This window comes from Epinephelus fuscoguttatus, linkage group LG14 (assembly GCF_011397635.1).
Source record: "Epinephelus fuscoguttatus linkage group LG14, E.fuscoguttatus.final_Chr_v1".
Taxonomy (NCBI): Eukaryota; Metazoa; Chordata; class Actinopteri; order Perciformes; family Serranidae; genus Epinephelus; species Epinephelus fuscoguttatus.
Genome location: NC_064765.1, coordinates 17,227,293 through 17,246,597, shown reverse-complemented (window position 1 = coordinate 17,246,597; position 19,305 = coordinate 17,227,293). Strand labels below are relative to the sequence as shown.

The window sequence follows — 19,305 nt, the reverse complement described above, 5'->3', positions numbered from 1 at the left end:
TTTCATTCAGACTCAACGCAATTGAACACCCGTGGGAAAACTTGCCACCTCCATCATCGAAACACCAAATGAGGAAGAATCTTTTGGAAGAGTGGTGCTCGTCCCTCAAGAAGCATGGACTTGTAGAATCTTTGCCAAGGAGCAGTGACGCTGTTGTGGCTGCTTGTTGTCCCCAAACACACTTTATGTCAGTTTTCCCTCTAATTTGTCACCTACTTGTACTCTAAGTCAGTTTTACAAATAGTTGTTGACTGCCTGAATGAACATAACATAGAATTTGAGATATTTGAGTAGTGCTTGAGTAGTAAATAGTAAATCAGAGACATAACAGTTCTTTCCCCCTAAAAATGAGTATGTAATGGTTACCCATTTTTTTAAAATGTCTGAATCGATATAATTCAGCAACTTTCTGTTGTTGCTGATACACAGATTACACCCATCCCACTGTGATCGTTGTCAGGGTTTACGCTAGCTGAATTCAAGTTGCTACAGGCACTACTGAACGTCTGTCTCTAAAATTCTGCTCGCTCTCCTCCTGGAGAATAGTCTCTTAGCAGTGGGGAGTGAGGCAGAGGGACTGCAGGGTGCACTTGCTCGCGAATGCTTGTCTTATTTGTGGTCTGATAAACAGAGAAAGAAAGTGATAACGCGGCGAGGGAATGAGCAAATCATTGCACTGCGTTCAACTCTACAATGATAAAATGAAAAAATATTGTGCTGGTCTCTAAAAATAATCAATGTATGGGAAACTCTGCATTAACTTTATGAACAAGGACAGCTAAATGTAGCAGTTTAAGTCCATAATGTGTATTTTTTTAAATTTACTCTGTTGTACGTGTACGATTTAGTGAGTAAATAAGTCCATAAAGTTTAGCACTTTTCACAGATTGAGATCACAAAGTGTTTCACTGGAATAAAATAGTTGAAAATGAAAACAATTATTAGTTTATTTAGCACTTTTCTATGCACCATATCAGTGGTTCCTAATTGGTTCAGCTATGGGGTCCAGATTTCTCCTTAGTCATTACTTCAAGGTCCACACAGTTTAATATATTCAGCGTCATACTTGCGTTAGGCCATGTCGTTGAGCTAGTTTTCAGTCTCTGTCAAGTAGCTGTCCATTAATCACTCACTCCACAGCAGGAAACAGCACTTCAAAATACAGCTTTGTGCTGGAAATTCACTGTACCTAAAAAGAAAGTGTGTTTTTTACAAAATGGACATGTTTGCGAGCCACTTGCGGTCCATTCAGAATGAGCCTGCGACCCACTTTGGACTGCGAGCCACCAGTTGGGAACCACTGCACCATATGATGCTGCTGAAGCCAGAAAGACAGATTGACATGTGATGTGCATTGTCTCATGATATACAGTCTCTAGAAGTGTATGATCTAAGTTTTCCCATGGTCTAGTGTTAAAAAATAGATCTTTATTTTGAGTAACCGTACTTGTAGAACAGCAGCACCTGAAAATGGCAATCAGCACCCAGAAATCATGATAGTATCGCACAGGGAGATATGCGTATCGTCACGGCCAGAGAGTTAAGAATGAAAACTTTCCCTCTCTCTTGGTTCTGACTAGTTGCCAGGCAACCAGCAGAGACTCCAGGAAGTTACTGGTCTCGACCAAGAAATAGTTTGACACATAACACCCCAAGAATCGGCAAATATCGTTGTCATACTTTGATTTTTGTACAGTTAAAACAAACAAAATAGAGGGTGGTAATTGGTGAGCTCCTTTTCCATTCACTTCAATAGAGGAAACCGACTTCAGAATGAGGGAACAGACTGAGAAGTTGAGGGAAAGAAAGACGGACTTTGGTCTACATGCTCAGAAGTGGCCTTCATAAATTCACATTGTTGTACAGTGCAGCTGTCATGTGTGTAAGTGTGTGTGTGTGTGTGTGTGTGTGTGGGTGTGAATGTTTGTTCATTCGATCATATGAACAGTCCCGGTTTGGATCCTCACATGCTCTTCCTTTGCAAATGATCTGTCTGGTGATGCACAAGTGTTTTGCTCCTGTGCCTCCCTCTGAACTGTATGAGTGATATACACACTCTCACATCCACACACACTCACTCTCACACACTCCTGTCTGACCTGTTCTAATCCTTGGATCTCCAGGGCGGCTCTCAAAATAAAATTCCTGCCGCAGATTATTTTTCTTGTGATCAGAAAATATACATGTTCTCAGAGAGAGGAATGTTCAGACGCCATGGCAACCTGACGATTGCTCACTTCCCCCTCTTCTGTTTCTCTCGTCCTCGGCTGTTTTGTCTTCTGTGCTCAACTTTATTTTTCTGTTCTTTTACATTTATATTTCTACTATAGGTTGGCAAATCTAATGAACCTTTCAACTACTTTTCACAACTTTCCTCACGTACGTAACGTTTATCTGACTTTCCCAAGATCCCTTATGTTCTGTTTGTCCCTTTGTTCTCACCTCATTTAAAACTGGTAAGATGTTTTTCTCTTTCCCACAGACATCCCTCCCTCTGTTCCTCCATCCATCCATGCATTAGCCAGTCTGGTTTTAGGAGCTTTCATCATTGTGGTGCTGATGCATGCAGACCCCGACTGCTAGGCTATTTTCAGCCTCTCTTTTCCCCTCCTGTCTGTACCCTTTTTTCCCCCTTTGGTTTTATTTTGTAGGAGAGCTGTGCACTGCTGCCTTTTGTAAAGGGGCAGTTGAGGGCTGGGTTGGCTGGTTTTCCCCTCCATGCCAGCATTGCTCTTTGGAGCTCCTTCTCATGCTAGCTGTCCCAACCAGGGGAAGTGAAGCAGCACAATTCGAGCCATGGCGAGGCCATAAAAATAGACTGGCTAAAGTGCAGCTTTTACTTCCACTACTAAGAGACGTGTTTGAAACCCTTTCATGTCCAGTGTTTTTGTGGTGGTAGTAGTAGTCGTAGTAGTAGAAGAAGTTTGTGTGATTAGAGCTGCACCTACAGCCCAGTTGGCAAAATTAAATGTTGACATTGTACTTTTTCCGCAAACCGCAGATATGTTACATATGAATCATATCGACATTTCTGAAGTGATGCAGTTCAGATTACATTTATACAAGCTGAGTTTCTCTTCAGGAAGGGTAGGGAATTGTGGATGGTGAGACACCGTGGTGAGAGGAAGGTGGATGGCGTAACGCTAGGGCAAGACAGCTGGTAAGCAGCAGACCATTATTGTTTACAGAGCGTTCGGGCCATTTCTTGCAGTGTTTGTAGCTACAAAAGTGGATATTTTTTTAACCAAGGTTCTGGACATTTCCAGTTGCATTTGTAGCAACGAAAGTAGGCATTTTTATCGAGAGTTTGGGACATTGCCAGCAGCATTTTTTTCTGACAAAAGCAGGTGTTCCTCGACTAGATTTCAGGACATTTTCAGCCATGTTTGTTGTGATAAAAGAGGGTATTTTTTTAACAAGAATTAGGGATATTATCTGCCCTGTTTGTAGATGGGGCTGTTTGTGGGATGGTGTAGCATCAAGCAAGCAGCAGACCATTGTTCAAGACCAACAAACGACAAAAGCAGGTATTTTTAATCGACAGACATTTCCAGACGTGTTTGTAGCAACAAAATTGGGCATTGTTTATCTAGAGTTTGGAACATCTCCAGCCACATTTGTTCTGACAAAAGCAGGTATTGTTTGACTAGATTTCAGCACATTTCCAGCCATGTTTGTTCTGACAAAAGACGGTATTTTTTAACAAGAGTTCGAGATATTTCGAGCCCTGTCACGTAGTTCAGATTTCATGTGTATGAGCTGAGTTTCTCATCAGGAGGAGAACGAAGGGATGGTGTAAGCAGCAAGCGGCCTACCATTGTTCGAGACGAACAAACAACAAAAGCAGGTGTTTTTAATCGACACATTGGGCTGGAACATTTTCAGCCATGTTTGTAGCAACAAAAGCGGGTATTTTTTTAACAAGAGTGTGGAACATGGCCAGCCATGTGTGTAATGACCAAACTGGGTATTTTAAGATACAACATGATGTTTCCTTACCTTAACTAAGTGGTGTATGTGTCCAACAACACATTTACCACAGCGTTGTCACAAGAAAATTCAAAATTAAATGTAAAGAAACAAACCTGCTACATACAAAATGTACAAATGTAACATATAACACATTACACACGTACCATGCCAACATTTATTCTGGCGATTGAGCGGGAAGGCAAATAACATAAGAAAAAATTGTCTGTTTTTCATCTTTGCTGGACAACTAGTAAAGACAGACAGGACATAAGAGGGGAGAGAAGGGAGTACGACATGAGACAGAAGCTACCAGGATGCTCCACTGATGAATGTTTTGATTTTTTTGATTGTCTTTTCAATGAAGTGTTTAGTTGAATAAATGTCCAAAATTAGTGAAACAATGATCTCAGTTCCCTAGAGCCCAAGGTTATGTCTTCAAATTAGGGCTGCAGCTAATAATTATTCATGATCAATTAATCATTTTGTTCATAAAACACAAGGAAACAGTTTCCAAAAGTCCTGTGTGGCATTTTGAAATTCCAAATTTTGTCTCACCAACAGTCCAAAACCCAAGAGCATTCAATTTATTACAGTGTTAGTCCATAAAGCATCCATTTCTCATGTGTGAGAACCTATAAACATCATACTTTTGCCCGATTTATCGATTGACTAATCCTTTCAGTATTTTGTCTGAGCTTAAAATAGCCTGAGTCACTGGAACATTTCAGTATTAACCTAAACACATCACTCAGACTGATAACACACATACCGTTGTCTCTCCCTTTTTGCTTAGATTGAAGCAGACAAACACACACAGCTACTCAGACTATGAGCGAGTCATCGGCTCCCCTCTGGTGGTCTCCCCATCTGCCCTCTGCTTTTTGTCTTTTCTTCTCTCTGTGCGTCATTGAAGGCTAAATGTCAGCTAACATTTGGACAACAATGACACCTTTTCATGTAGTTTGTATTCACTGTATATCAAGACGGTAATTCTTTATTTGAATTTACCTTTTTGATCATCATAGAATATACCCTTTTAACTGGTACAATACTGAATGTCTGGCTCACACAGTTAAGTTGTGTGTTTGTGTAAGTACATATGTGTGTGCAAGAGGACACATTTTCAGACACAGGAGCCTCACAGGAATCCCGTAACACTCCCAAAGTCCCTGAGTGGCTCATTTGTGCACTGTGGAACATTGTGGAATACCAGGCATATTTTATGATCCAACCTTCAGCCGGCTCCTTCTCTTTCTCCCAACGTCTGGGTTTATTTGTGAAGCTAAGCTGGTCTGGCCACCCCCCCCCCCCCTTCGCTCTGAGGCAGAATATTTAAACATTACATTTTGACATTTAGCTGATGCTTTTATTCAGAGTAACTTAGAATGAGTGGGCGCAGTATGCTCAGGCGACTTGTCTCCCTATGAGAAGTTTGGGTCTCTACATGGATTGACTTGTCCGTATGTATATGTGTATCTTTTTATGCTCCTCTTGTGTCCTTGACGAACAAGCCTACCACATATGGTGTGTTTTGACTTCCTGGGCAAACAAGGATACAGCAAAGCTCGATGCCCGTGGCAAAGAGTGACTCTCGCCCACCCACTTGGACAAACTCGCTGTAGTTTTTACCTCCTAGTTTTCACCCTCTAGTCACACATTTTTTTCCTCTCTCCGTCTAAACCTCTTAAAAATCGTCTGCATTTCAACCTCCAGTTGCCTCTCTCATCCCCGCTTGTCTTAAACACTCTCCCTCATTCCATCTGTTTCTCTGCCTTCCTTCCTCCGTCTCGCTTTAAGGTGTGGACTGCGCAGAAGAATGCAGTTAAATTAGTGTTTCTTCTCTCCTGCCAGCCAGCTGCATCTTACACTCCCAGCCATGCCAGGCATCTGAGACACAATTGACCTTAAAAGGAAACAATAGCGGCCCATCAATTCTGCTCTGCCAGTCAAGGAATGGCTCACTCCTGCCTGGGCAGGGTCCACCTCGCATACACACACACACACACACACACACACACACACAACGAAAGGAAGTGTTTGGAGACTGAATTTTGAAACCGCTGGGAAATGAGAGCCAGTAAAGTTTTTCTTGTTATTTTATAGGTGTATACTGTCTGTACACAGCTGTAGCCAGGTTTTTTTTTTTTATAAATACCAGGGTCATGAGTCTCTCCTGTTAATTAAAGGTCTAAATGCTTATCCACAAATCTTAATTTATTTTTTGGCTGAAAGGTAGTTAAATGTAAATATGGTACGTTCAAAACGTGGCTGGTGAGAACAGGCTGACTCCAGCTTGCAGCTTTCTCAAGAACCATTTATCCAAACAACTTCACACTTCCCATGACATATACCCTTTTCTCACCAAAATTAGCATGTGTGTGAGGGTTTTTTTAACGTGGGGAAAACCCGCTAAAAATAGGCAATAAACTGCTTTACCATTGCCAGCAGTAGACGAGTATGGATGCCTTTTTTTCCCCTCATGTGTCAAGTTCAATGTCATGGACTAGTCCGTAGAAAGCAGCATGGCTACAGTGGTTGCTTCTTTCATATTTCTCTTATTTATTCAGTCTCCCTCAAAGTCGGTGCTGACTAATTTTGAGCCATGTTTAAGTGCTGCTTGGATGGAGAAAGATGGTATTTTGTGGCAGCTGGTCAGTGCAGGGGCTAAAATTAGCACGTCCACCTGTAGCGATGTATTTCCATTACTACCAATCGAAGCCAATCGGTGTCATGACTACTGCAGAGTCATTTGTCCTGAGAGTGAATGCTCATTGTAACCTTTCCCATTGAATAAAAAAAAGGCAGATGTTAGCAGGTGTTAGTGTATTTTTTTTCCAGTGGGAACGGGGCTATAGTTGTGTTCTCGAGCAATCCCGGAGTACATGCATCATTTGGGTACAGAAGCTCTCACAAACATTTTATGACCCCAGTGAAGTCAGAGCCAGGCTATCTCTGGGAAAAATCTTGAATCTAGAATCTGTTCTTGAATGAACTATAGCAAATGACAGAGAGTGATCTGTAACCGTCATGCCTTTCAGCCCTTTCAGTACACCTACACAGTGTGTACATAACGTACTAATAATAAATATGTTTCATAGATGTCATGAGGTCACACCCAACACTGCACTTCTTGATTCCTCAGCAATTCACCCGCCAAGTATGAAATTGATTGGATGATAGACAGACAGATAGATGGAGACTCCGTATCCTCAATGTGTGGTTATTTTTCTAAACATAAAGTTTGATGAAATTCAATTGACAATTCAAATTAACATGAATTAATTTGAAAGCAGCACGTCGCCATGTGAGTGACAAGCTAATGTTGCCCCATGTTTATCCATCCATGTCAAAGTTACTGTGCACCTTTGTTTGAGTACAAGGCTCGGCCTGCTTATACACTGACAATTGTTAATTCTCAAAAGATTATCACTGCTCAAATTAAAACCCAACCGGTCAAGGCAGAGAGGATTCGGTTAGCATCCTCAGATTTGCCAGCAAATTCTGACTGTCCTAAAAAGTGTCCTAGAGTCAGACACTAGCTACTGTAAATTTAAGTGTCTTTCAAAATGCTTTAAATCCCATTTGTTGGATTCCTCCGACAGGCAGTCTCGTCTGTGTCTTGTTTATTCTAAATAGTGGATCTGGCCTTGGAAGACCCTTAATATTTTACCTAATTTACATGCCAGGAGGTTCCTTTATTATTGAGGTGTTGAGTGACATTGCTAGTTGTCATATCACTGTTGCATAAATGAAAAACAGTCAACACTTATCTATCTGTGTCAGCAGTAGTGTGTGAAAGCCTCAGCTGTTATTTGTTGAACAGGCAGGGCTGAAAGTCATTAGATATTAGGACAGGTTTTGCAGGTTCACGGTGAAGTTTAGGAGGCGGATGGTTTGACAGCTCGTCAGCTTGTGGACAAATTCTTACTCCACCTTGCCGCTCAGCTGGAATGCAAATAGCAGCAGGAGGAATGCTGTTCGCAGTGTGCACTGGCAGCAAATGAAAAATCAACCCCTTGCTCTATTCTTCTCTGGTGTTCCCTCCTCCTTTCTTTTGTTAGTGCCTTCTGTCTGCTACTTTCTGGATCTCTGATTCCCGTCTCTCCCCATCTTTCTCCTCTCTGTGCATCTGCTGTCTTTCCCCCTCGTCCTTCTCTCTCCCTAGGCATCCTGTTCACTGTGTTTGATTTGGGCATTCCTTTCCTCCCCGAGCAGACAAAACAACCCCAGACCTCTCTGAACTGCAACCCCCAGTGCGCACACACACACACATGCACACATGTACACACACTCTCCCTTCTGCTAATCACACACAGGAAATGGGCTCCCATGCAAACGAGGCCCGCCTGGCGAGTGGAACCCAGGATGGAGTTTCAGGCCTTGAAATGTTCTCCAGTGGAGGAAATTGAACATGATCTCTCTCTTCCCCCTTATTTCATTCTCCCCTCTTGTTTTACTCGATGTGGTTCCTCTGTCCTTTTTCTTTTGACACTCTTTTTTGAATGCATCCATGTTGCTATAAAATATTGCCATTAAGACCAACTAATGCACTCACAGAGTTTCTTCTCTGTGGAAGCGTTGGTGAAAATAAGATATTTTGAGAGAAGCGAGAGTATTTTTTATGCTGTTGGTACCAGTCGGATTAATGTTAGGTTTATACTGTACCAAATCAGACTCTGTATAAGTGTGTGTGTGTGTGTGTGTGGCCTCAAGTACTGTATGTGTTTGGAGAGTGTGAGCTTAAGTGCCCAGAAAGCACACACTGATAACTTATCAACCACCTTCCATTATATGTGGGATAAAGCCGGACTCAAAGATAAACAAGGCATGATAAAACGTTTATGTAGTATAAAAAGGGAGGTGAGGGTTGTTTCTACTTAGTTTAACACAACCGAACCAAGTGTATAGTTTCAGGTAAGAGATATTGTATTGCGCTGTAATATTTGCACACTGACTGGACATTTATTGTGGGTCAGGACAAGATGTGCTTAAACACACTGGGATCAGTATATGTACAGAAATGTATCTTGGTGACGTTGATGCAGACGCGTTTTGACAGATAATCATATCACATATTGTCACAGATCGTACAGGAAGAGTATCGTTCCTCATTTAGTACAGTGCAGAGTGTACTGATGAGAAAAAGGACAGGACATACATGACATTTCAGTTAAAATAAGATTTGAATGTCATCTCTTCATGGTCAAAACAATACAGGAGACTTATGAAAGAAAACCCTGGATTCAGTTTGGTACGGAATCAAAAATGCACTTAGTAGGTTTTTACAGAATAGCACAGAAATCTTAAAATTATTAATGGTTGCTGTGTTTTTATTTTGACTAAAAATGATGCACTGATTTCTGATACCTGACAGAAAAAGGCATTACTTCTATCAGGGATCTGTATAAATACATAAATCATCATGTACAGTTTAACTTCAGTAAAAAAAAACAACAAAAAAAAAAACATGTTACCACATAAGATATTAGGGCAAGACAATATTATTATCTACGATTTCATCAATATTGTGATGATATGATCTTATTATCTTATCATTCTACAAATCTGTTGTCTAAATAAATGGTTCGGACCATCAGTTATTATTTTACCACTGCATATTTTTGGAGCTGGACTGTTTATTTGGAGCACTGTTGGAATATGTATACCATTTAGTTATTCAGAGCACGACATTCTCGGAGCACAGAGCATACTCTGGGCATAGACAGAGCAGCTATGATATGATAACACTAAAAAGTATTAGATAAAGAAATAGAACACCTTTATTTATTAGAACAACAGCACCCTAATTTTAGTGCTGTCTAGCGTTTTTCTAGTGCTGTAATCAACTAAAGAAAATCTCGGTCAACTGAAATTCTACCTAGTCCTCAACCAATCAATTGGTCGATCTGGGGAAAAAAAATCAGCACGGGTTATCTCCAGACTAAAACGCCACAGGGCAAGTCAACACTCTTAGGGCACATGGAATGCTTCACGTGAGAAAAAAATGTAATCTCTATTGTAATACTACTCAAAAATAAACTGTGCACTGTAATGCTTTTCCACCTGAACTATGAGTGTGAGTTTGTGTCATCATCAAGCATTAAGTAGGAGTGATGAGAAAAATCTGGGTTGACAGTGTCATATGCAACATTATGTTACTTATGTGAAATATCTCTGTAACGCTTAGACTTGCTATTTTTAGCTTAGAAGTTAATGTTAGCCATCCTGCCGCTCCAACAAGGGTTCTGGTGTCATCCTATCCCTTTTAGAAGCTTTAAAATCCAGCCTTGAACTGTTCTGTTGTCTTTTTGGAGACTTAGTACAATAAATCCATACTGATTAAGATGGCACTGAATGCCTTCTGTGATTATTAATCTGTTTTCCGATGAAAAATGAAAAAATGAGAGTTGAAAAATGTTTAACTTTGGGTAAAATGCTGCGCTCGTCACTGTCACCAGCCGTCCAATCACAGTAGAGAAGGGGCGGGACAAACCACAGCAAAGCCAAACGGTCAATGAGGACAAATGCAAGTGCTCAACAACAACAGCTGTCGTTTCTCAGCTGGGAAAAGAAACACTTTGGTGGACACACTGTCTTATTAAAGTAAAACCAGCGATTGTCCGACCAATGAGAATTTGATTGGACATGGGCATGGGACCGGAACTATACAGCCCTGCCTACGTTTTCCAACCTGCTTTGGATGAAAGTGGCTGCATCCCATGGAAACCACGCACCCTACGGTCCAGGAATGGGTCCAAAAGTTCACTTTAACTTGCCTCTGCAGCAACTGCTTCTCTAATCCATCGATCTGATCTGATCAGCTGTGATTGATCTGACCACAAACTGATTTACTGACTAATTGTGCAACTCAAACTCAACAAACTGACACCTATGCTGTGTTCACTGACCCACAAATACTTGAATTCAGAGAAGGAGACACATGAAAAACAGAAACTGTGCTGATCCCCCTACAACAATCCCCCCACTGCCACCACACATTGATTCTAATTTCATGGGAAACACTACATACTGGAAAATATGCTCATCAGTCATTATAATGATTAAAACTACTCTACACATTCGTAACTTCTGCTCATGACACATAAATGTATCCATAGTGGACACAGTGTGCTGGAAATGACACGTAGAAAAAAAAAGGTGAGAACTGATCTGACTGGCGGTTGCTCAGAGACAGTTACAGACCGTGGAGGAAGTGCCACCTCACACTGTTCCAGTTTATTCTGCTGAGTAACGTAATGAATCCTCCCCAACCTGACATGCTGTGTGCGTGAGGGGAAGCGAGTGGGAGCGAGGGATGAGAAGGAGACAGCTGTTTTCAGTTTCGCTTGGTTACGGGTTGGCTAACTGTCTGAATGAATAGCCCCGACCCCCCTACACACACACACACACACACACACACACACACACACAACACATACAAACACAGACAAACATGTGGTCTCTGGTCACCCGGGTATTTGGCGTCTTCTGGATTGCGAAGAATGTGTCAAATCTCATTTGCAAAATCACATATTTTCATTAAGTGTTTATTGATCACAGAGCGCCCCAAAAAGCTGGCGTTGCACTCTGCAGAATTACACATTTGGTTTAGTGCAGCGTCAGAGTGTTGTTGTGTAGCGTGAGAACGTTGGATGATTCAGCAAAACCTGTGAGCCGGTATTATGCGGCGGCCCTCATGAATCTAGCATGACAGAGCTGAGTGCAGAGCAGCAGGGCCGTTTCCTTCCTGTGAAGAAAAGCTGTGTGGGAACAAAGAGACAGGATGACACAGAGAGGAGATGAGAGTGGCAGGGGCGAGTTGTTTCTGTCCATCAGTGGCTACTTACATGATCGAAGTGTCTTTGAGAACGTCACTCGCCTCTGCTTTCTCAGTTACTGTAGCCTGTGTCAGTAGAGAACCCTCTGTCTGAACAGTTTATGACCATTTCATGCTTTAAAGGCTGAAACGATTACGTGATCAACAGAAAGTTAATCAGCAATGGGTTTGTTCATAGATTAATCTTTAACGTCATGTTCCAGCTGCTCAAATGTCAGTTTTGCAGATTTTTCTTAGACTTTCGTGGTGGTAAATTAAAGATTGTTTGGGTTTTGGACTGTTGGTTGTTTCACTGTTTTCTGATTTCTGTTTATAGACCAAATGATCCATTGATTAAGTGCACACAGAAGGCAATCCACAATCAAACTGATCATTAGCTGCAGCCCTGTGTGCTTTTATGCAAGTTCTTTTACCATCTTTTTTTTCATTTCCTCTTCCTCCAACCCAATTACTAGAATAAATGCTGCTATTGTACATTACTGCAAACCTGGGATACGTAGCAGATACGTTACATTTTCACATCATTATGTAGCAGATATGTTGAAACCTTATGTTTGGGGTACATAATTCTGGCATGGAAAGTAGGGGTGGGAATCACCAGAAGATCCACGATACGGTATTATCACGGTACTTAAGTCACGATACAATATCATGAGTATTGCGATAAAATATGTTGCAATTTATTACCTTTTTTCAACTGTAAATTATGTCCCCCAGAGGAAACCTCAGATAAAACATCTGTTTTATCTAATAAGATGAAGTTTTCCGTCTGTTCGTCTCACGTCAGCCATTTTTTGCAGCAGCAGCAAAATGTCTGCTGGACTCTGAAAGAGCAATTGATTGTATTATTCTAGTAGGCAATTTGTGACAGTTCGATAAAAATATTGCGATATTATGCTGTATTAATGTGTTTTTCCCCAGGTGGAAAGCAGCAATGTCTTGACAAAAAACAACCGCTTTTTGTGACACTATCCGAGCATAAAAAGCAGCGATGTCGCTAAAAAAAAAACTGCTTTACCTGCTACTACGCTGATAGGAAGATCAGGGATGTCTCAGAAAAAAACAAATGTTTTCAGTGTCTAAAAGAACATTCAAAATGAAGTGAAGGCTCCCTAACAAAAACCAAGTTTGGGGGCCAAAAAGCTGCTGAAAAAAAGCTACAGGTTGCTAAAAAATAGCCATTTTTGGGTGTTAAAAAGTTGCAGGAAAATGGCAGCAGGCCCCTAAAAAACACCCACGTTTGGTGCCCAAAAAGCTGCTGAAAATGAGCAATGACACACTAAATCATAACCAGTAGGCTGTTGTTTTTGTTGGTCTCAAACCGTGGTCTCCACCTTGGCAGGCATCCCACCTAGGTGACACACCATCCAACATCCTCCACCTCTAGATCACTGTGTCAGCTCATATACTGCATCACTTTAGAAAGGCTGATTAGAGGTGTATGAATCGTGCATTGTAAGGCATTCGTGGTTTGCAGAAATGTACAATTCCAACATTTTCTTCTGGTGACTGGGCTGCTTCCTCCTTGTTGCAGTAAAAGTCCTAATGCACAGGTGACAAAGCAGTTTCAGCTTCTTACTTCATTGTTCTGCAGCTTTTAAAAAACGTCTTGTACGGTCGTCATCAGCAAATTTAGTTTGCTGGGTTGTCATGAAACTAGATGTTCAAACTTTCCTTCATTCTGAGCATCTTTTGGACGCCTGGTCCATCATGATGACATAAATGATAAGTGTCTTTAATGTATGTTGTATGTAATCTTCATGTGTCTGTACCGGAGTGTCCTGTTGCTGCTTCCAGTTCACAGGAATGTTCCCTTTCTCCTTCGGCCTCCCCCTCCTCTTTCTCATTTCTCCCCTCCCTCCACTTCCCTCTCTCATCCTTTAAATTCAGTCCAGACTTCAGCCTTAAATCTGGATTCTCTGTGCTTAACCAAACATATGGAATGCTACTGTAGTGGAATGCTCCAAGTCTGGGTTGTTTTCTGAGTGTGTGTGTGTGTGTGTGTGTGTGTGTGTGTGTGTGTGTGTGTGTGTGCGTGTCCCTGTGTGTGTGTGTTTGACCATGCACATGTTTTGAAGCAGATGAGAGCTTCTAGGATGATGATGATTATGATAATGGTGCGTGTGTGTGTTTGTGTGCCTCCCCAGAGAACTGAATAGGGCCTTCTGTTGTCGTGGCCAAACACTGCTTGTCTGCTCATGCATGAGTCTATTGCAGAGCCTTCCGAATGCGTCCCATATCTCAGCAGTTAGCTCATTCTGTAGCCCGTTAGCTTGACTGTGAACCATCTCCCCCACAGTGACTGCATTGTCAGCCCGGCCGCAGGCTCGGGCCTTGCCAACTGCCAAACATAACGATGGTGAAAGATGCCATGAGAGTGTGTGTGTCTTGATATTATGATGACCGCTGAGTTACTAACCTTATGCCCTGCTTGTGTGTTTTTGACCACAGGATGGAGACTTTGGGAAGAGGAGCTTAACGTACGATAACAGAAGGATGCATCTTAAATGTAGGTTTTGCTTTCCTGTGTTCTTTTTAGTGTTGATTTATTTCTGCTCTTCGCTCTTTCTGCACATATTCAGTCTATCTCTGGGTCACTGAAAGTCAGTGAAAGTCATGCAATTTTATTTTTGAATTTAACTCAAATGTCTTTATTCAGTAACGTGACATTTTTGCAGTGCACAATACTACTCTTTACATGTTGCCCTAGCGCAGGGCTTGCACAATATATTGCTTCACTCAACATATTTGTATCTTAGGACTCTCAAAGCAGTAGTTAAACATTTTTAGAGAAATGGTTGGTTAATATTTTTTCTTTTTGAGAGTAAAGTAAGAAGATTGATACCGCCCTCATGTCTGTGTGTTAAGTACGGAGGTGAAACCAGGAGGTGATTAGCCTAGCTTAACATAAAGACTGGAAATGGGGAAAGCAGCTAGCCTGTTCACAAATATGTCCAGCAGTACCTCTAATGCCAGGTTCACACTGGATGCTGAAGCGCAGCGCCTATCCCAGCCGACATTGGGCGAGAGGCAGGGTACACCCTGGACAGGTCACCAGACTATCACAGGGCTGACACATAGAGACAGACAACCATTCACACTCACATTCTCACCTACGGACAATTTAGAGTCATCAGTTAACCTGCATGTCTTTGGGCTGTGGGAGGAAGCTGGAGTACCTGGAGAAAACCCACGCTGACATGCAAACTCCGCAAAGAAGGGCTTCCCCACCCTGCATTCGAACCTTCGAACCAGGAACCCTCTTGCTGTGAGGCAACAATGCTAACCACTGCACCACCGTGCTGCCCTAATAATCTTTTGTGAACAATAAAAAGAATATATTAGATATAATATAAATAATCTGATAATGATAAAACATATTTGCCTGTTGTGTCAAAACAGAAACTGAGAGAGACAGACAAACACACAAGCAGACAGAGACAGAGCTCTACGAGTGAAGAACAGAGCAGATGAGCAGAGCTGCTTGATGACTGGCTGACATGGAGAAATGTGCTTCTAGTGTACACAACCAGATGACGGCTGATGGGCATCTTCACATACAGGGGTGCTCTGGCGTCCAGCGTGAACATTTCTGTACAGAGCATCTCCTTTTATAGCTCTGCTTGTCTGTCAGACTTTTATATGACAAGACTCCAGGAAGTCATTGTGTCCGGCTGTCGTTTGCCAAGGAATCATTACAGCATGTAACTCCCCCTATTACCCTCAAACTGTTGTTTTTAGGATTCTTTTTTTACTTTACAGAAAGCCAGGCCAGCTGTTTCTCCATGCTTCCAGCAGCATGGGAAAAAAGCTTAGCATAATGCTAAGCTAAATGAACTGCCTCCTCATTCTAATGCACAGACATGAGAGTGGTGTAGCGCTTTTAATTTAAGATGCATTGATCTCCTGCTTTCCTTTTCTTATACTGGCATTTAATACAGTGTAAAATGAGACGGTGGACAAATTTAAAAAGAAAAGGATACCCTAGTATAGGTATTTGTGTGTGTGTGTGTGTGTGTGAGTGTGTGTTTGCTTATATCAGGTCACCCAGTGACACAAAATCAAATCACAGCGTCTCAAATCTTCTGAATTTCAAATGTTTCCTCTGGCTCCCCTCCCGTCTCCCTCTCTCTACACTCCTCCACCTCTCTTCTCCTCCTCATCCTCCTCCTTTGCCCACCATTTCCCCCCCCCCCCCCCCCCCTCCACCTCCTCCTCCTCGCCTCTTCCGCCCCTCCTCTGCTCTTTGTGAGTCTGTTTCCTGTTGGGCACAAATGCCGGCGCCACACTTCCTTCCCTGTAGCCTGAAGTCACACAGGAGTGGCAAACATATACCATACTGTATATATTCTGTAACATATGGGTCAGTGCACTCACATTAACATTCACACAGCTCCCAGGGATGACAGCTGGTCTGTGTGTGTGTGTGTGTGTGTGTGTGTGTGTGTTATCAGACCAGGTTAGTCAGCAGAGACAGTATATGTGTCACTGTCTTGCCATGTCTACTCGGCTGTCTGCTCACATAACAGTTTAAGGTCAATATGTGGCCAAGGCGTGTTCCGTGCATCTTCGCTGAGCTACATTTACATGCGTTTATTATTCCGGATGCTAGTTCACATCCTGCTTGAGCCAAAGTCATCCTAAATAGTCTGGAACTGACAAATACAGTGAAATCCGACAATAAAACAACAAAAGGAGCTTCTCATGTCAGTGTCCTGCTATTAAAGGCACGTCCTACTTATGCTTAGATTTTTCATAATATGGAGTTTAAGGATAATGCAGTTAGGAAAGACTCACACTAAAAGAAATAGTTTGACATTTTGGGAAACACACTTATTTACTCTTTTTGCCAAGAGATAGATGAAAAGATGGACACCACTTGTATGTACGCTAACTGTGGTGCTTGATCCAGGAGACACTTAGCCTGGCTTTGTCCAGAGGTCATTTATACACTTCAGTTTTTTAAACAAGGAAGATTTTAAGTGTTTAAAGGTGAGCTTGAGAGCTGCTGGAAGGATTATTTTTGTACCTTTGTACCTAACGTTCTTCAGGCTGTAGCACTCTTGACATGAAAGCAGATAAGTGTATTTCAAGTTCCTCCCTGGCGTTGATTAAACCCCTAAAAACTCATCTTCATTCATCAGGATTTCATATTCAATATTTTTTCTCCATGAAAAAACTTTATGCCTTTAAATTGCTGAGATGTAACTCTACACCTCTGCCTCATTTAGTATGCAGGGGTATAGAAACATGCCAATTTGTCCCCAACTCTATCCCGTCCCACCTCTCAACTGCTCGCCTGCAGCTAGAACAAACTGCTCGACTCTGTTGATTGCTCTCTACAACGTTAGAAACATACAGTAATAGCTAACATAAGCCTGAGGTTTGCCCACCTTATCCACAGCTAGTAGTTTGTTGCTAACCTCGTTGCCAATCTCCAGCTCCAACAAGTTAAAGTGAAAGTGAAACTTGGCTTGCAAGATACCAACGTGTAGCTACATCGGGCCTCCTCTGATTCTGATACCTATTACTGTCCAAACAGTAATGATCACAGGAGTGATTAGGGATGTCAGTTTCACTTAATTTTGCTTTCTATCTTTTCTGTCTTTTGCCACATTTCAAAGTGCAGTCTGTTTAGCGGTGATGAAAAACTTTTTAAAGATATTTTTGGGGGCTTTTGTTTGTAATTTGATAGGACAGATATAGCATGAAAGTAGGAGAGAGTGGTAGGGTTAGACATGCAGCAAAAGGCTGTGGGCTGAGATTAAATCTGTAGCCGCTGCGGCAAGGACACAGCCCCTGCACATGGGGCGTCTGCTCTACCAGGTGAGCTAGCGGGCACTCCAGAGGTGTTGAAAATTTAATGTCTTGTCATGTACATGTCAGACAGTTGGCTGGATGCACTAACATGTGGAATCATAAGCCCTTTCTAAATGGGAATTGTACAAATTTGCAGGAAAGCCCAATCAGTCTTTTTTCACAAAATCGGGGAGTGTGGCAAATTGCTGCCTACCTACTTTTGTTTATTCAGAATGTGCCTTTTTCGGGGCAGTGGGGGACGTGAGCAAGCAACAAAACATGTAACAGTGATGTGGGAAGGAAGCCACGGCTGGTCAGTCCTTCGGCGATTCTCTCATAAGTCGGCCCGTCCTTCGCCATTCCTGTCATTTGATGGTTAATGGCCTCTTCATTTGCGTGGGCAAGGAGGGTGCGCAATTTCTTGTCTCCCCAGTTGCTCATCTTTCCAGTGTCTGTCAGGTTTGCGTTTCCCTCTTGCTACTAGCTGCTCACTAATTCCTGCTATCAGCTGTTTCCTGTTAGTCCACTGCCATTGGGTTGCACGTGTGGCGTCATCAACAGCCCCTCCTGCGGTGGAAGACTTCCTCGTTATTTTTAAACCCAAAAGGTTCCGCCAATATGTCTACCTCTACGCGGCGGAAAATTGGGCACCTCGGATCAACTCACCAATCCAGCTCTGTGCGTCTAAACGCTCGCAGCTTGCTGGCAAAATGGCCCAGCATTCGCCGAAAGTCTGGCAGTGTAAAAGGGGCTATAGAGCCCACTGCCCATCCTTTGGCCTCCACTGGTTAGCTGACATTATCCTTTTCCACTCTGCACTGTGCACCACCCATGTTGGGTAGGAACTATTTAGCAGTGCTACTCATTCAGAGATTACTAGCTGTGCTGATACTACTAATGGTGCTAACAGCGCTTACAACAATGCTAGGCTTTGCATTTACAGTCAAACCTCTTTGTTTACTTACAGTATTAGGACAGTCTGTAATAACTGTATGATTTAGTCATGCCTCTGTATCTCCTCTGATATACAGCTTTCATCATTTTACCTCCTGCTCTGTTTATCTCCTCTTCCCTCCCTCCGTCCTGCAGCCAGTGCTGCATTCCTGCTGCAGTAATCCACTCTGGCAGCTACCTGCTCTGCATTCTGTGGAGTCACTCCCCTCATCTCACTCTCTCCTCCTCGTCTGGTTTTCTCTCTGTCTCCCTCTCTCTCTATCTTTCTTTGCTTGCCTCGCATTATCACATGCATTTTGCTCCGCACATTTGCCCTGTCTGAGCTTTTCCGCTGCTATCTCTCTCCCTCTGTACTGTTTCTTCCTCATCAGAGAGCCACTGAGGTCTCCATTCAGCCGCAGCAGGCAGCTAATGCCAAGGCTCAGGCTGATGAAGCACTGCCAAGCTCTGCCAACCAAGCTGTGTGTGTGCGCTCTGTGCTCTGTGCTCTGTGCTAGGATCAGGAAGCAGTGAATGAGCAGGATGTCAAGCAGCCAGGGAGAAGGTTGAGGGGCTGTATGTTAAGAGCTATTGATGTGTCTGTGAATCGACAGCTTGTAGGGCAGTTGTCGGCAGCCATCGCAGGGGATCAGCCTGGTAAAATATCCTATCCATCATCACCGAAGAGTTTGATGATCGGCTGTCAGCTCCTCCTCTCTTAGGCACAGTGGCAAGATCATATAAATGCAGCAGGAAGGGAATTA

At 42.5% G+C, this 19,305-nt stretch overlaps 1 protein-coding gene across 2 annotated transcripts in view; it reads left to right on the top strand.

The window, feature by feature from the left end:
• Positions 1-19,305, top strand: part of luzp1 (leucine zipper protein 1) — a 73,442-nt gene that overhangs the window by 13,665 nt on the left and 40,472 nt on the right. The window contains exon 2 of one of the 2 annotated variants that reach the window (XM_049595642.1): positions 14,261-14,318. The exons of the other annotated variant lie outside the window; for it this stretch is intronic. The gene's annotated coding sequence lies outside the window, so the exon portion shown is untranslated. The remainder of the gene's footprint in view (positions 1-14,260; positions 14,319-19,305) is intronic. 2 annotated transcript variants of the gene reach the window in all.